The sequence below is a fragment of the Triticum urartu genome, chromosome 5, assembly GCF_003073215.2.
Source record: "Triticum urartu cultivar G1812 chromosome 5, Tu2.1, whole genome shotgun sequence".
In the NCBI taxonomy this organism is placed as follows: domain Eukaryota; kingdom Viridiplantae; phylum Streptophyta; class Magnoliopsida; order Poales; family Poaceae; genus Triticum; species Triticum urartu.
Window position 1 is genome coordinate 467,591,534 of NC_053026.1, and position 19,928 is coordinate 467,611,461.

Below are 19,928 nucleotides of genomic sequence, written 5' to 3' on the forward strand. Positions count from 1 at the left end.
TAGTGCGTAACAGGCCTTGGGTTAGCGGGTTGTAAATGGGCTATATGCGAACATGCCGTTAACAGGCTTTCCATGGGCCGGCCCGCCACCTTTTGACCAAGTCAAACGGGCCGGCCTTTTCATAGGAATGGGCCTCTGTTGGGCCGTGCCACGTGTCGACGTATCATAGGTGCCTTGTGTCCAATGAGTGGATGACATCTGTCCCAACGATGAGCCGACACGTGTTTCCTCCAGCCAATGATGATTTTACATGAGGAAAATCCCCATTGGTCGGGGCTGTTAACGGGTTATCGGATCCAAAACCCGACCCGATAGCTTAACGGCGTTCTGTTACGGTGGATGCCACGTGTCGGTCACCCTTGACGAAAGCACTTCTGTGACGCGCGATTTCTCGTCATGGAAGTGGACACTTCCGTGATGATAATTTTGGTAATGTCATGGAACACTTCTACGACAGCACATGTATGACTATCTTGATTCTGTCATAAATTTGTCATGGATGTACATGCATGACAAAAAAGTGACCTACTGTGACAAACACGTATCATCACGGAAGTGTATTTTTTTGTAGTGTATATATCCACGTACCCCCAAACGATCAGAATAGGAGCCAAAACCCTAATTCCACCGCCGTAACTTTCTGTATCCACGAGATCCCATCTTGGGGCCTATTCCGGAGCTCCGCCGGAGGGGGCATCGATCATTGAGGGCTTCTACATCAACACCATTGCCCCTCCGATGAAGTGTGAGTAGTTCACCTCAGACCTACGGGTCCATAGTTAGTAGCTAGATGGCTTCTTCTCTCTTTTTGGATCTCAATACAATGTTCTCCCCCTCTCTTGTGGAGATCTATTTGATGTAATCTTCTTTTTGTGGTGTGTTTGTTGAGATCAATGAATTGTGGGTTTATGATCAAGTCTATCTATGAATAATATTTGAATCTTCTCTGAATTCTTTTATGTATGATTGGTTATCTTTGCAAGTCTCTTCGAATTATCAGTTTGGTTTGGCCTACTAGATTGATCTTTCTTGCAATGGGAGAAGTGCTTAGCTTTGGGTTCAATCTTGCGGTGTCCTTTCCCGGTGATAGTAAGGGCAGCAAGGCACGTATTGTATTGTTGTCATCGAGGATAACAAGATGGGGTTTTCTTCATATTGCATGAGTCTATCCCTCTACATCATGTCATCTTGCTTAAGGCGTTACTCTGTTTTTAACTTAATACTCTAGATGCATGCTGGATAGCAGTCGATAAGTGGAGTAATAGTAGTAGATGCAGGCAGGAGTCGGTCTACTTGTCTCGGATGTGATTCCTATATACATGATCATACCTAGATATTCTCATAACTATGCTCAATTCTGTCAATTTCTCAATAGTAATTTGTTCACCCACCGTAGAATACTTATGCTCTCGAGAGAAGCCACTAGTAAAACATATGGCCCCCGGGTCTATTTTTATCATATTAATCTCCTACTACTTAGTTATTTCCTTTGCTATTTACTTTGCCTTTATTTTACTTTACATCTTTTATCATAAAAATACCAAAAATATTATCTTATCATATCTATCAGATCTCACTCTCGTAAGTGGCCCTATAGGGATTGGCAACCCCTATTTGCACTGGTTGCGAGGATTTATTTGTTTTGTGCAGGTGCGAGGGACTCGCGCGTAGCCTCCTACTGGATTGATACCTTGGTTCTCAAAACTGAGGGAAATACTTATGCTACTTTGCTGCATCATCCCTTCCTCTTTGGGGAAAACCTACGCAGTGCTCAAGAGGTAGCAAGAAGGATTTCTGGCGTCGTTGCCGGGGAGGTCTACGCAAAAGTCAACATACCAAGTACCCATCACATACCCTTATCTCCCGCATTACATTATTTGCCATTTGCCTCTCACTTTCCTCTCCCCCACTTCACCCTTGCCGTTTTATTCGCCCTCTCTCTCTATCCTCCCTCTCTATTTGCCTCTTTTTGTTCGCATGCTTTTTGTTTGCTTGTGTGTTAGTTTGCTTGCTTGTCACGATGGCTCAAGATAATAATAAATTATGTGACTTCACCAATACCGACAACAATGATTTTATTAGCACTCCGATTGCTCCTCTTACCGATGTTGAATCTTGTGAAATTAATGTTGCTTTGCTGAATCTTGTCATGAAAGATCTGTTCTCTGGCCTTCCTACCGAAGATGCCGCTACCCATCTTAATAGCTTCGTTGATTTATGTGATATGCAAAAGAAGAAAAATGTGGATAATGATATTGTTAAATTGAAGCTATTTGCTTTTTCGCTTAGAGATCATGCTAAAGTTTGGTTTTCGTCTTTGCCTAAAAATAGTATTGATTCATGGAATAAGTGCGAAGATGCTTTTATCTCTAAGTATTTTCCTCCCGCTAAGATCATATCTCTTAGAAACGATATTATGAATTTTAATCAACTTGATCATGAACATGCTGCACAAGCTTGGGAAAGAATGAAATTAATGGTACGTAATTGCCCTACTCATGGTTTAAATTTGTGGATGATTATACAAAACTTTTATGTTGGATTGAATTTTGCTTCTAGAAATCTTTTAGATTCGGCTGCAGGAGGCACTTTTAGGGAAATCACTTTAGGAGAAGCTACTAAACTCCTAGATAATATTATGGTTAATTATTCTCAATGGCACACTGAAAGATATACTAATAAAAAGGTGCATGCGATAGAAGAAATTAATGATTTGAGTGGAAAGATGGATGAACTTATGAAATTATTTGCTAATAAGAGTGTTTCTTCTGATCCTAATGATATGCCCTTGTCTACTTTGATTGAGAATAATAATGAATCTATGGATGTGAATTTTGTTGGTAGGAACAATTTTGCTAACAACGCGTATAGAGGAAATTTCAATCTTAGGGCTTATCCTAGTAATCCCTCTAATAATTATGGTAATTCCTACAACAATTCCTATGGAAATTATAATAAGATGCCCTCTGATTTTGAATCTAATATTAAAGAATTTATTACTTCGCAAAAGAATTTTAATGCTATGATTGAAGGAAAATTGCTTAAGATTGATGATTTTGCTAGGAACGTTGATAGAATTGCTCTTGGTGTTGATTCTTTGAAACTTAGATCTATTCCACCTAAGCATGATATCAATGAGTCTCTCAAAGCCATGCGAATTTCCATTGATGAGTGCAAACAAAGAACCGCTAGGATGCGTGCTAAGAAAGATGCCTTTATAAGAGCGTGTTCTTCTAGTTCCTATGAAAATAAAGATGAAGATCTAAAAGTTATTGATGTGTCCCCTATTAAATCTTTGTTTTGCAATATGAATCTTGATAATGATGGGACTGAATATGATCCACCTTTAAAAGAAGGCATTCCAAGAATTCGGAATTTGTTAATCTTGATGCTAAATTTGATAAAAGTGGGATTGAAGAAATTAAAACCCTAGATGTTGCTAAACCCACGATTATGGATTTCAAGGAATTTAACTATGAAAATTGCTCTTTGATTGATTGTATTTCCTTGTAGCAATCCGTGCTATATTCTCCTCATGCTTATAGTCAAAATAAAGCGTTTACTAAACATATCGTTGATGCCTTGATGCAATCTTATGAAGAAAAAACTTGAATTGGAAGTTTCTATCCCTAGAAAACTTTATGATGAGTGGGAACCAACTATTAAAATTAAAGATCATGAATGCTATTCTTTATGTGATTTGGGTGCTAGTGTTTCCACGATTCCTAAGACTTTGTGTGATTTGTTAGGTTTCCGTGATTTTGATGATTGGTCTCTAAACTAGCACCTTGCGGATTCCACTATTAAGAAACCTATGGGAAGAATTAATGATGTTCTTATTGTTGCAAACAGGAATTATGTGCCATAGATTTTATTGTTCTTGACATAGATTGCAGTCCTTCATGTCCTATTATTCTTGGTAGACCTTTCCTTAGAACGATTGGTGCAATTATTGATATGAAGAAAGGAAATATTAGATTCCAATTTCCATTAAGGAAAGACATGGAACACTTTCCTAGAAAGAAAATTAAATTACCTTATGAATCTATTATGAGAGCCACTTATGGATTTCCTACCAAAGAAGGCAATACCTTGATCTATTCTTGCTTGTTATGCCTAGCTAGGGGCGTTAAACGATAGCGCTTGTTGGGAGGCAACCCAATTTTATTTTTATTCCTTGCTTTTTGCTCCTGTTTAGTAATAAATAATTTATCTAGCCTCTATTTTGTATATGTTTTTTGTGTTTAATTAGTGTTTGTGCCAAGTAGAACCGTTGGGAAGACTTGGGGAAAGTTTTGTTGAACTTGTTGTAAAACACAGAAACTTTAGCGCTCACGAGAACTGCTGTCATTTTTATTTGGAAAGTGCTATTTAGTTAATTATTTTTGTAGATGATTAATAGATAAATTCCTCACGTCCATCATTTTATAATTTTTGGGGTTCCCGATCTTGCGCTAGCTACAAATTACTACAGACTGTTCTGTTTTTGAGAAATTCTATTTTTCGTGTGTTGTTTGCTTATTTTGATGAATCTATGGCTAGTAAAATAGTTTATAAACCATAGAGAAGTTTTAATACAGTAGATATAATGCCAATATAAATAAAGAATGATTTCATTACAGTACCATGAAGTGATCTTTTATTTTCTTTCACTAACGGAGCTCACGAGATTTTCTACTTTAAGTTTTGTGTTGTGAAGTTTTCAAGTTTTGGGTAAAGATTTGATGGATTATGGAACAAGGAGTGGCAAGAGCCTAAGCTTGGGAATGCCCATGGCACCCCCAAGATAATCTAAGGACACCTAAAAGCCAAAGCTTGGGGATGCCCCGGAAGGCATCCCCTCTTTCGTCTACTTCTATCGGTAACTTTACTTGGAGCTATATTTTTATTCACCACATGATATGTGTTTTTCTTGGAGCGTCTTGTATGATTTGAGTCTTTGATTGTTAGTTTACCACAATCATCCTTTCTGTACACACCTTTTGAGAGAGCCATACATGATTTGGAATTTGTTAGAATACTCTATGTGCTTCGCTTATATCTTTTGAGTTATATAGTTTTGCTCTAGTACTTCACTTATATCTTTTAGAACACGGTGGTGGATTTGTTTTATAGAAACTATTGATATCTCATGCTTCACTTAGATTATTTTGAGAGTCTTAATAGCATGGTAATTTATTAAAATCCTAATATTCTAGGTATTCAAGATTAGTAAAATTTTCTTAAGAGTGTTTTGAATACTAAGAGAAGTTTGATGCTTGATGATTGTTTTGAGATATGGAGGTAATAATATCAAAGTCGTGCTAGTTGAGTAGTTGTGAAATTGAGAAATGATTGTGTTGAAGTTTGCAAGTCACGTAGCATGCACGTATGGTAAGCATTATGCAACAAATTTTAAACATGAGGTGTTATTTGATTGTCTTCCTTATGAGTGGCAGTCGGGGACGAGCGGTGGTCTTTTCCTACCAATCTATCCCCCTAGGAGCATGCGCGTAGTACCGAGGTTTTTGATGACTTGTAGATTTTTGCAATAAGTATGTGAGTTCTTTATGACTAATGTTGAGTCCATGGATTATACGCACTCTCACCCTTCCATCCTTGCTAGCCTTTTTCGGTACCGTGCATTGCCCTTTCTCACATTGAGAGTTGGCGCAAACTTCACCGGTGCATCCAAACCCTGTGATATGATACGCTCTGTCACACATAAACCTCCTTATATCTTCCTCAAAATAGCCACCATAACTACCTATTATGGCATTTCCATAGCCATTCCGAGATATATTGCCATGCAACTTTCCATCATTTCGTTCATCATGACACATTCATCATTGTCATATTGCTTAGCATGATCATGTAGTTGACATAGTATTTGTGGCAAAGCCACCGTTCATAATTCTTTCATACATGTCACTCTTGGTACATTGCATATCCCGGTACACCGCCGGAGGCATTCATATAGAGTCATCTTTTGTTCTAGTATCGAGTTGTAATCATTGAGTTGTAAATAAATAGAAGTGTGATGATCATAATTTTCTAGAGCATTGTCCCAAGTGAGGAAAAAAAAAAGAGAAAGGCCATAAAAAAAGAAAAGTCCCAAAAAAGGAGAAAGGCCATAAAAAGAAAAGGCCCAAAAAAATGAGAGAAAAAGAGAGAAGGGACAATGTTACTATCCTTTTCCACACTTGTGCTTCAAAGTAGCACCATAATCTTCATGTTAGAGAGTCTCTTGTTTTGTCACTTTCATATAGTAGTGGGAATTTTTCATTATAGAACTTGGCTTGTATATTCCAACAAAGGGCCTCCTCAAGTGCCCTAGGTCTTCGTGAGCAAGCAAGTTGGATGCACACCCACTTAGTTTCTTTTGTTGAGCTTTCATACATTTATAGCTCTAGTGCATCCGTTGCATGGCAATCCCTACTCCTTGCATTAACATCAATTGGTGGGCATATCCATAGCCCATTGATTAGCCTCATTGATGTGAGACTTACTTCCTCTTTTTCTTCTCCACATAACCCCCCCTCATTATATTCTGTTCCTCCCATAGTGCTATGTCCAAGGCTCGAGCTCATATATTGCGTGAAAGTTTATAGGTTTGAGATTACTAAAGTATGAAACAATTGCTTGGCTTGTCATCGGGGGTGTGCATGATGAGAGCATTCTTGTGTGACGAAGATGAAACATGATTAAACTATATGATTTTGTAGGGATGAACTTTCCTTGGCCATGTTATTTTGAGAAGACATAATTGCTTAGTTAGTTTGCTTGAAGTATTATTATTTTTATGTCAATATGAACTTCTGTCTTGAATCTTTCGGATCTGAATATTCATACCACAATTAAGAAGAATTACAATAAAATTATGCCAAGTAGCACTCCGCATCAAAAATTCTGTTTTTATCATTTACCTACTCGAGGACGAGCAGGAATTAAGCTTGGGGATGCTTGATACGTCTCCAACATATCTATAATTTTTGATTGCTCCATGCTATATTATATACTGTTTTGGACATTATTGGGCTTTATTATCCACTTTTACATTATTTTTGGGACTAACCTATTAACCGGAGGCCCAGCCCAGAATTGTTGTTTTTTGCCTGTTTTAGGGTTTTGAAGAAAAGGAATATCAAACGGAGTCCAAATGGAATGAAACCTTCGGGAAAGTGATTTTCTCAACGAACAAGACCAGGGAGACTTGGACCCTATGTCAAGGCACAAGAGAGGAGGCCACGAGGAAGGGGGCGCGCCCACCCCCACGAGGCGCGCCCTCCACCCTCGTGGGCCCCCTATTGCTCCACCGACGTACTCCTTACTCCTATATATATCCACGTACCCCCAAACGATCAGAACAGGAGCCAAAACCCTAATTCCACCGCCGTAACTTTCTGTATCCACGAGATCCCATCTTGGGACCTGTTCCGGAGCTCCGTCGGAGGGGGCATCGATCACGGAGGGCTTCTACATCAACACCATAGCCCCTCCGATGAAGTGTGAGTAGTTCACCTCAGACCTATGGGTCCATAGTTAGTAGCTAGATGGCTTCTTCTCTCTTTCCGGATCTCAATACAATGTTCTCCCCCTCTCTTGTGGAGATCTATTCGACATAATCTTCTTTTTGCGGTGTGTTTGTTGAGACCGATGAATTGTGGGTTTATGATCAAGTCTATCTATGAATAATATTTGAATCTTCTCTGAATTCTTTTATGTATGATTGGTTATCTTTGCAAGTCTCTTCGAATTATCAGTTTGGTTTGGCCTACTAGATTGATCTTTCTTGCAATGGGAGAAGTGCTTAGCTTTGGGTTCAATCTTGCGGTGTCCTTTCCCGGTGACAGTAAGGGCAGCAAGGCACGTATTGTATTGTTGCCATCGAGGATAACAAGATGGGGTTTTCTTCATATTGCATGAGTCTATCCCTCTACATCATGTCATATTGCTTAAGGCGTTACTCTGTTTTTAACTTAATACTCTAGATGCATACTGGATAGCGGTCGATGAGTGGACTAATAGTAGTAGATGCAGGCAGGAGTCGGTCTACTTGTCTCGGACGTGATGCCTATATACATGATCATACCTAGATATTCTCATTACTATGCTCAATTCTGTCAGTTGCTCAACAGTAATTTGTTCACCCACCGTAGAATACTTATGCTCTCGAGAGAAGCCACTAGTGAAACCTATGGCCCCCGGGTCTATCTTTATCATATTAATCTCCTACTACTTAGTTATTTCCTTTGCTATTTACTTTGCCTTTATTTTACTTTGCATCTTTTATCATAAAAATACCAAAAATATTATTTTATCATATCTATCAGATCGCACTCTCGTAAGTGGCCCTATAGGGATTGACAACCCCTATTTGCGTTGGTTGCGAGGATTTATTTGTTTTGTGCAGGTGCGAGGGACTCGCGTGTAGCCTCCTACTATATTGATACCTTGGTTCTCAAAAACTGAGGGAAATACTTACGCTACTTTGCTGCATCATCCCTTCCTGTTCGGGGAAAACCAACGTAGTGCTCAAGAGGTAGCACACACCGGATGAGACATCCTACGAGCAAAACCAAACCTCAAGTTGCCCCGAGGTGGCCCCGTAGTCTACTCGTTTCGGACCAACAGTCAGAGGAGCACTGGCCCGGGGGGTTTAAAATAAAGATGACCCTTGAGTCTGCAGAACCCAAGGGAAAAAGGCTTAGGTGGCAAATGGTAAAACCAATGTTGGGCCTTGCTGGAAGAGTTTTATTCAAGGCGAACTGTCAAGGGGTTCCCATTATAACCCAACCGCGTAAGGAACGCTAAATCAAGGAACATAACACCGGTATGACGGAAACTAGGGCGGCAAGAGTGGAACAAAACACCAGGCATAAGGCCGAGCCTTCCACCCTTTACCAAGTATATATAGATGCATTAAAGTAAATATGATATAATAATGATATCCCAACAATATCCATGTTCCAACAAGGAATAAACTTCACCTTCACCTGCAATTAACAATGCTATAAGAGGGGCTGAGCAAAAGCGGTAACATAGCCAAACAACGGTTTGCTAGGAAAAGTGGGTTAGAGGCTTGACATGGCAACATGGGAGGCATGATATAGCAAGTGGTAGGTATCGCGGCATAGAAATAGAGCGAACAACTAGCAAGCAAAGATAGAAGTGATTTCGAGGGTATGGTCATCTTGCCTGAGATCCTGCAAGGAAGAAGAACGAGTCCATGAAGAAGACAAAGAGACGTAGACGAACGAATCCTCACAAACGTGACATTATCGGAACCAACCCGAAGAAGCAACACCGAAAAGAAGCAACCAAAATAGTAAATAAACATCACATAAGCATGGCATGATGCATAAACAAGTATGATGCATGTCTGGATTAAAGAGGCATGGATGGCAAATCAATATAACCAAATGATGAAAATGATGCAAGAAGCAAAATATGACAATGACACTCATCCGATCATGGAAACAAACAGTTCAAACACACAACGACAACGAGATAAAAGGAAGGCATCTGAAGCTCCGGTATTGGGGTGTCACAACACTCCACCACTACGAGAGGATCTCGTCCCGAGATCTAGGATGGCACCGGAGGGAAAACGTAAGAGGAAGATAAGAGGTAAAACTAAGTTGCTTCTTTGACAAACCAGTGAAACCAAAGAACCTTAGAGATTGAACAACTTCGAGAAAAGAATACAACGGAGATGAACAAAGTTGAAAACACTCTGTTAGAAAAGAGATGCAAGACTTGATGGGATGAAAAGAACTTGAGCAGAGGGCACAACACTCCGGTTAAATGGATAAGCATGAAAAGAACACGATCCTCACCATTCAAGATGATGAGAGAAAAGAGCAACATCACAATGCCTCCGGAAGAAAAGAAAGAATGGAATGGCATGAACGGAGGAAACAAGATCTTCTACCTCGAATGAGCTTGAAAGCACCTTTAGGAGAAGGGTCGAACGTAGTTGTTGGAAAATCAACAACGAAAAGAGTACGCTTGTAGTGGCCTTATGGAGAAAATCTCAAAACTATGAGGTGAAATTCTGCCACTAACGGAAATAATAGATTGGATTGATGTGATCAAGGAGACGAGAAACTTATTTCACCGTGAGGATAAATGAAGAGCTTGGGTCATTTATAAGCACCATAAATAGCAACAATCCTTAGGGAAGGCTTTAGGTGAAATATAACCCAAGATAACTCCAAAGAAGAGATTGATTGGTTGAAAAGATGTCTTGAGCGAAGAGAAAATGATGGATTTAGATATGTCACTCTTGAAAACTTGTGAATCATGAAACACGAAGGGAAATTATCAACAATGACATAACACCACCTGAAAAGATAAGGTAGAAGGAATTTCACTTCGGAATGCAAGATGGAGAATGCTTGAGCTCCTCTGAAAAGAATCTCGATGAACACTTCAAGAAGGAACTTAAATCCTTGATGAACCACCATGTAGAGCCTCCATGAAGAACTCCGTTAAAAAAAGAATGATGAAACGAAATGAAGGGTGAAAAGAATAAAGTTGGAGCTTCGTGATGATATAAACGAGAAAAAAAACTTGGAACTCCGGAAAGAAAGATGAGCAAATGAAATCAAGAATTTTGATGAACCTCCGGAATAAGGAATTAATCACTTGGATGAAACAAGAATAAGAATTACATTATGCTTATCCTTCACCAATTTAAATTGATGACAAACAATGGATTTTTGACATACTACTTATTCTCGTAGAAAGATTAAGATAGATATGGTGCAAACTTGAGAAGGTCTTGATGGAACCACTGGTAGGATTGGTAAGAATGAATGAATTAATATGATAGCAAAGGAAAAGAGAATCTTGAATGGACCACTGTAAGAATTAGAAATGAATGAAGTAAAGGGATGAATCACCGGTAAGAAATAGAGAACGAATGAAGATACTTGAGGGAATTTAGATACCTGAGAACGAAGAGATCTCAAGCTGATTAGAGAAAACTTGAATGGTGCACCGGTAAGATTTAGAGAATGAGAGCTGAAAGCTGAGAATGAATAAACTTGAAATGATGGCCTTCGGAGAATCAAACTGAAAAGACTCTTGAATTGCTCCGGATGGGTGAAAAGAATTCTCACAATTGAAAACAATTATGAGAGGATGGCATCAAGCTAGCATCACGAATCTTTGAGAGAACGGATAAAATTTGGAGGAAAAGCTCTTCTTTGGTCTTCAAATGTTGAGAATGACGATGATAAAAACCACCTTGAATTTTTGAGGCACTCCAGGATGAAGAATAGAAAGGTTGAACCAACGATGAAAATAATTTGGAAGATCTTGGTGAAAGACATTTGACTGATGATAACTCATTCTTATGTCAAACTTTGAAATGAATTTGAGAATAACTCCGGGAAAATAGAGGAGTCAGGTAAGATCCTGGAAAAGACCTATGGGTTAGGGCCCACTCAAAAGAAACGCCGTTGAAAAGATTTCTTGAAAAGGAGATTGCACCGGTTGAATTAACGGCTTAAAAGAGATAACAACCTCGAAATATGTTGAACGGATCTTGAATGAAAAGACGAGCCTTCTAAGATATCTTCAGCACTCCCGAACAAATGAATAGCGGGAGGTGAAAGATTAAGAGGTGCAACGGCATGGGAAAACATTTGAAACAATGAAAAGAATAAAGAATGGTGGACTAGTAGAGCATCTTCAAGAGAACCACCGGGTAAGAACATTGACGAAAAAGAATGGAGAGACTTCACATGAATAAAATGGATACTTGATTAAGAAATCCGGGTCCTTAAAAAAAAAGGGGGGGGGGGGGGGAAAAACAAAGACAACTTGAGACAGATGAAACAAACAACATTGAGAGGACTTAGAGTTGATCTTGCGGATGTTGAAAATGATCAGATCCACTTGAAGAGAAACACGCCGGTTGAAAAGGAATTGGCATGACAATCTCGATTATCATGAAGGATTAGTATTCACATAGAAATATGAGAACACCGCTTAGGAAAAGGTATGGAATCAACACTTGACTTCGAAGCAACTCGAATACCACAATGGAAACAAAATAAAGGATTGGCTTGAAGAATAAGCTGGAAACAAACATATGATAGACCCCATATCGTATCATGTGTCTGTTGGAAAGATATCCTACGAGATACTTGAATTCCCACTTATAAACTCCCAAAACTTTCCGGTTATGCAATCAGGTGTTGGGGATACAGGGGAAGCATAATATCTCACCCAAAACTAGCAAATTCTACATCCAGTTGTATCCATCCCTCAACACATAACCAAGAAACCTTCGGAAATCATGTACCTCAACCTTTGAAAAGCATCCGTTATACGAGTTATGGCAATACTCCTGAACTCCCGCCCTAGTACTGGGTGGCGTCGAGGTTATCTCACCAACAATTGCATAAAGGAGATTTTCGATGTCGGCAAACTCAGGTATTCCAGAACTGTAACGATAAAATTGTGACGACAACACCTCGGAGCTCAACTCCCCGGGACACTGCCACAACCCCTAAATGTCAGGAGGCACCAAGAACAATGTTCTTGTCACAAAACCATCGGAACGATTCCAAGATACCCGCGTGATCCTAAAAAAAATTCGTGAAATTTGAGGAGAGAAGAGTCAAAACTCTACGTCAGGAGGCCTCACCAGAGTGACGAAGGGACTGAGGAGTAAAAAGAATCCTACTCTCCGATATATATAATCCTGTAAGACTCAAAACATTTTTACTAGGCTCAACAACGCCAGCGATTCGATCAAGCAGGGGGGCTCCTAAGTCGGGGATGGCTATGGTACCAACTTGTAACACCCACGATGCGGCTATATCTCCCATGTGTCGAAGCACGACTTAGAGGCATAACCGCATAGTAGGCATGTCGCAATAGGGGTAATCTTTACACATCCCATGTACTGAAAAGAAAGGGATAAAGAGTTGGCTTACAATCGCCACTTCACACAAAACATAAATATAGCATTACATCATCCATAATACAATCATGGTCCGACTACGGAACCAAATAAAGAAAGACTACCCCAAATGCTAGATCCCCGATCGCCCCAACTGGGCTCCTCTACTGATCAAACGGCAACGAAACAACACAACAAACAAGATCTTCATCGAGCTCCCACTCGAGCTGGGTTGCATCACCTGCACTGGTATCGTCCGCACCTGAAACTGTTTGGAAGTATCTCTGAGCCACGAGGACTCAGCAATCTCACACCCTCGCGATCAAGACTAGCAAATATGGTGGCTAACGTACGCAAATGAGAGCGAGAAGAGAAGCAAAGCACGGTCGTGAACTAGAAGTGATCAAGAAGTGATCCTGAAACTACTTAAGCACAAACATAACACAAGAATCGTGTTCACTTCTCGGACTCCGCTGGAAATAGACCATCACGGCTACACACGCGGTTGATTCATTTTAATTAAGTTAATTGTCAAGTTCTCTACAACCGGACATAAACAAATTCCCATCTGCCCATAACCGCGGGCAAGGCTTTCGAAAGTTTAAAAGCCTGCAGGGGTGTCCCAACTTAGCCCATCACAAGCTCTCACGGTCAACGAAGGATATTCCTTCTCCCAGGAGAAACCGATCAGACTCAGAATCCCGGTTACAAGACATTTCAACAATGGTAAAACAAGACCAGCAAAGGCGCCCGATGTGCCGACAAATCCCGATAGGAGTCGCACGTATCTCGTTCTCAGGGCACACCGGATGAGACATCCTACAAGTAAAACCAAACCTGAAGTTGCCCTGAGGTGGCCCCGCAATCTACTCGTTTCGGACCAACACTCAGAGGAGCACTGGCCCGGGGGGGTTAGATGACCCTTGAGTCTGCAGAACCCAAGGGAAAAAGGCTTAGGTGGCAAATGGTAAAACCAAGGTTGGGCCTTGCTCGAAGAGTTTTATTCAAGGTGAACTGTCAAGGGGTTCCCATCATAACCCAACCGCGTAAGGAACACAAAATCAAGAAACATAACACCGGTATGACGGAAACTAAGGCGGCAAGAGTGGAACAACACACCAGGCATAAGGCCGAGCCTTCCACCCTTTACCAAGTATATGTAACGCCCTCGATGCGGCTATAGCTCCCACGTGTCGAGGCACGACTTAGAGGCATAACCGCATTGAAAGCAGTGTCGCAAGTCAGGCAATCATTACAACATCCCATGTAATACATAATAAAAGGGGGAGATACATAGTTGGCTTACACTCGCCACGTCACATCAGAGTACATAAATAACATCCATCAAACAAACACTCATGGCCCGACTATGGCGCCAAAATATAAAAGAACCCAACATGCGACAAGGCCCTGAATCTAACCCCAACTAGGCACCACTACTGATCATCGAGAAAAGAAACATAATAACGCTGAGAGTCCTCGTAGAACTCCCACTTGAGCTCGTACTCGTCACCTGGAGCGAAATCACCTGGACCTGCATCTGGAGTTGTAGTATCTGTGAGCCACAGGGACTCAGCAATCTCGCACCCTCACGATCAAAACTATTTAAGCCTATAGGAATGGATGAGGCAAATATATGTGGAGCTGCAGCAAGCGACTAGCATATGTGGTGGCTAACTTATACGCAAAAGAGAGCGAGAAGAGGAGGCAAAGCGCGAGCGAGAAGCTAGAAGGACAACCTGCGCAAACATAACTCCAACACCGTGTCCACTTCCCGGACTCCGCCGAGAAGAGGCCATCACGGCGACACACTCGGTTGATTCATTTTAATTAATTAAGGTTCAAGTTATCTACAACCGGACATTAACAAATTCCCATCTGCCCATAACCGCGGGCACGGCTTTCGAAAGTTCAATCCCTGCAGGGGAGTCCCAACTTAGCCCATGACAAGCTCTCACGGTCAATGAAGGAATAGACCTCCACCCGAGACACACCGATCAGACTCGGTAACCCGGTACAACAAGACAATTCGACAGGTTAAAACAAGACCAGCAACACCGCCCGAATGTGCCGACAAATCCCGATAGGAGCTGCACATATCTCTTTCTCAGGGCACACTCAGATTGTCCTAGGTACGGGTAGGCCAGCCCAGAGTTGCCCCTGGTGGCCACCGGTAGCTGACAGGTGGACCAACACTCAGAGGAGCACTGGCCCGGGGGGGTTAAAATAAGATGACCCTTGAGTCTGCAGAACCCAAGGGAAAGAAAAGGCTAGGTGGCAAATGGTAAAACCAAGGTCGGGCATTGCTAGAAAAGCTTTAATCAAGGCGAAATATCAAGGGGTTCCCATTATAACCCAACCGCGTAAGGAACGCAAAATCCGGGAACATAACACCGATATGACGGAAACTAGGGCGGCAAGAGTGGAACAAAACACTAGGCGAGAGGCCGAGCCTTCCACCCTTTACCAAGTATATAGATGCATTAAGATAAAATAGCAATATAATGATATCCCAACAAGTAAATAAAAGATGTTCCAACAAGGAACGGTCTCCAATCTTCACCTGCAGCTAGCAACGCTATAAGAGGGGCTGAGCAAAGCGGTAACATAGCCAATCAACGGTTTGCTAGGACATGGTGGGTTAGAGGTTGACATGGCAATTGGGAGGCTGACAAGCAAATGGTAGGCATCGTAGCATTGGCATAGCAAGAGCGAGCAAACTAGCATAGCAAAGATAGTAGTGATTTCGAGGGTATGATCATCTTGCCTGCACAGTTGTCAGAGTTGACTGGATCCTCACAAGCAAACTCAACGGGCTCCTCGGTAGCGAACTCGTCTCCTGGCTCTACCCAAACAAGACAAACAAGCAACAAGGATACAATCAACCACGTGCAAGACCAAGCAATATGATGAAATGATGATATGCTATGCGGGATGCGATGCGGGATGCGAAATGCAAGATATGACAGGAAATGCATGAACCTGGCCTCAACTTGGAATTCCAAGGGTGCCACTGGATAGAGGGGATGAAATCGCTTGAAAACGATATAAAGATCATTGGAATCGGAGTTACGGTTTGGAAATGGCAAGCGTTTTAAGATAAGACACCGGTCTGCGATTTACAGCAAGTAGGCATCTAAATGCAACGGAATGAACATGCTACAGCCACCAAACAAGCCAACAAAAGACATGGCAGGGATGCACACAAGATGCTTAACAAAATACTAGCACTGAGCCACGGCAAATCATCTATTAAGAGGTTCAAACAAGCATGGCAAAAACGCAAATGCAAAACAGATTCCAGACTTAGTGAAAACAACTAAGTCCCTGAAAACAGATTTACCGGGTGCCTCTCTTTGCAAGCTTGCACAAGTCACCACACACATCCTAAAAATGCATGGGTTGCACCTCTGGAAAGAAGACAAAATGCTTAACAAAACATATGAAGGACTCACAGGCATAGCATGCACATATTAATCATGGCAAAAATGACAAAAGTCTAAGATGAACTAGCAGATCTGACAATTAACTCATGAAGCCTCCTTCTAACAGCATTTTGGGCACCAAGATGAGCTCAAATGAAAATGATGCAATGGGATTAAATGATGTACTCGTCGAGACGAACATTTTGATATATTATATGCCCAAATCGGAGTTACGGATGCGAAGTTACGGGCGGTCAAATTATGCATAAAAAAATTAACGGAGAGAGACAAAGTCAACCGGCTAGGGTTTTTTCTTCCAGATCTGAGATCCGCATGGATTGCGAGGATCGCCGGGGAGCTCGCCGGAGTTCCTGTAGATGACGGCGGCGGGCGAGGGAGAAGTGGTCGGAGCAGCGGGGAGAGGCCGGGGCCGGCGACGAGGTGGAACGGCGGCGAGGCGGCGAGGTGGGCGCCGGCCTCTGGGCGGCGCGGCGAGCCGGGCGGCCGCGGCGGAGTTCGCCGGAGCCGGGGACTGCGGCGGCGTGGGAAGGACGGCGGCGAGCGGCGCGGGAGGCGCGGCCGGTCGGCTCGGGGAAGAAGGGCGCGGCGTCTCGCGGGCTGGGGAGGGCCCCGCGTTGGCCTGCGGGCCGGCGGCCGCGGCGATGTGGTCCTGCCACGTGGCGCGTCGTGGCTGGTGGAGGCGGGCGGCGGCGGACGCGTCCGGCCGGGGGCGGACGTGTCCGTCGGTGGCGGAGATGTTTTTTTTTGGACTAGGGTTTGGACGGGGAAGAAGATCCGAATTTGAAGGGGGCTATTTATAGGCATAAGTGGAGCTAGGAGAGTCCAAATGAGGTGCGGTTTTCGGCCACGCGATCGTGATCGAACGCTCTAGGACATGGAGCAGAGTTTGGTGGGTTTTGGGCCAATTGGAGGGGTGTTGGGCTGCAACACACACGAGGCCTTTTCGGTCCCTCGGTTAACCGTTGGAGTATCAAACGAAGTCCAAATGATACGAAACTTGACAGGCGGTCTACCGGTAGTAAACCAAGGCCGCATGGCAAGTCTCGGTCCAATCCGGAGATGTTTAATCCCCACACACGAAAGAAAGCTAGAAATGGCCACCGGAGGAGAACGAAGCGCCGGAATGCAAAACGGACAACGGGGAAAATGCTCGAATGCATGAGATGAACACGTATGCAAATGCAATGCACATGATGACATGATATGAGATGCATGAAAATGAAAACAACACATGGAGACAAAAACCCGAACCCAAGGAAATAAATATAACTTAACGCCGGAAACGGCAAGAGTTGGATACAAATTGGGAAAGTTACACCTGGGGCGTTACAGTATATAGATGCATTAAAGTAAATACGATATAATAATGATATCCCAACAATATCCATGTTCCAACAAGGAATAAACTTCATCTTCACCTGCAACTAACAACGCTATAAGAGGGGCTGAGCAAAAGCGGTAACATAGCCAAACAACAGTTTGCTAGGAAAAGTGGGTTAGAGGCTTGACATGGCAACATGGGAGGCATGATATAGCAAGTGGTAGGTATCACGGCATAGCAATAGAGCGAACAACTAGCAAGCAAAGATAGAAGTGATTTCGAGGGTATGGTCATCTTGCTTGAGATCCCGCAAGGAAGAAGAACGAGTCCATGAAGAAGACAAAGGGACGTAGACGAACGAATCCTCACAAACGCGACGTTATTGGAACCAACCTGAAGAAGCAACACCGGAAAGAAGCAACCAACATAGTAAACAAACATCACATAAGCATGGCATGATGCACAAACAAGTATGATCCATGTCCGGATTAAAGAGGCATGGCATGGCAAAGCAATATAACCAAATGATGAACATGATGCAAGAAGCAAAATATGACAATGACACTCATCCGATCATGGCAACAAATAGTTCAAACACACAACGACAACGAGATAAAAGGAAGGTATCTGAAGCTCCGGTCTTGGGGCATAACAATCGTCATCACCAATGCTCCTCTCCTCGGGAGGGGGCCAATCTCCATCAACATCTTCACCAGCACCATATGCTCTCAAACTCTAGTTCATCTCTTGTATCCAATTCTTGTCTCTAAGTCTGGGATTGGTACCTGTAGGTTGCTAGTAGTGTTTATTACTCCTTGTAGTTGATGCTAGTTGGTTTATTTGGTGGAAGATCATATGTTCAGATCCTATATGCACATTAATACCCCTCTGATTATGAACATGAATATGCTTTGTGAGTAGTTACGTTTGTTCCTGAGGACATCGGAGAGTCTTGCTATTAGTAGTCATGTGAATTTGGTATTCGTTCGATATTTTGATGAGATGTATGTTGTCTCTCATCTAGTGGTGTTATGTGAACGTCGACTACATGACACTTCACCATTTGGGCCTAGAGGAAGGCATTAAGTAGATGATGGGTTGCTAGAGTGACAGAAGCTTAAACCCTAGTTTATGTGTTGCTTCGTAAGGGGCTGATTTGTATCCATATGTTTCATGCTATGGTTAGGTTTACCTTAATACTTTTGTTGTAGTTGCGGATGCTTGCAATAGAGGTTAATCATAAGTGGGATGCTTTTCCAAGTAAGGACAGTACCCAAGCACCGGTCCACCCACATACCAAATTATCAAAGTACCGAACGCGAATCATATGAACGTGATGAAAACTAGCTTGACAATAATTCCCCTGTGTCCTCGGGAGCGCTTTTCTCTATACAAGAGTTTGTCCAGGCTTGTCCTTTGCAACAAAAAGTGTTGGGGAACGTAGTAATTTGAAAAAGTTTCCTATGCACACACAAGATCATGGTGATGCATAGCAACGAGAGAGGAGAGTGTTGTCTACGTACCCTCGTAGACCGAAAGCGGAAGCGTTAGCACAACGCGGTTGATGTAGTCATACGTCTTCACGGCCCGACCGACCAAGCACCGAAACTACGGCACCTCCGAGTTCTAGCACACGTTCAGCTCGATGACGATCCCCGGACTCCAATCCAACAAAGTGTCGGGGATGAGTTCCGTTAGCACGACGGCGTGGTGACGATCTTGATGTTCTACCGTCGCAGGGCTTCGCCTAAGCACCGCTACAATATTATCGAGGATTATGGTGGAGGGGGGCACCGCACACGGCTAAGTGATCAATGATCAATTGTTGTGTCTATGGGGTGCCCCCTGCCCCCGTATATAAAGGAGTGGAGGAGGGGGCCGGCCAAGGAGGGTGGCGCGCCCAAGGGGGGAGTCCAACTCCCAACGGGAGTAGGACTCCCCTTTTTCCTATTAGGAGTAGGAGAGGGGAGGAAGAGGAAGGAGGGAGGAAGGAAAGGGGGGCAGGCCCCCTTCCCAATTCGGATTGGGCTTGGGGGTGCGCCCCTTCCCTTGCTCCTTTCCCCTCCTTTCCACTAAGGTCCAATAAGGCCCATATACCTCCCAGGGGGTTCCGATAACCTCCCGGTGATCCGGTATTGTCCCAATCTCACTCGGAACCTTTCCGGTGTCCAAATATAGTCGTCCAATATATCGATCTTTAGGTCTCGACCATTTCGAGACTCCTCGTCAAGTCCGTGATCACATCTGGGACTCCGAACAACCT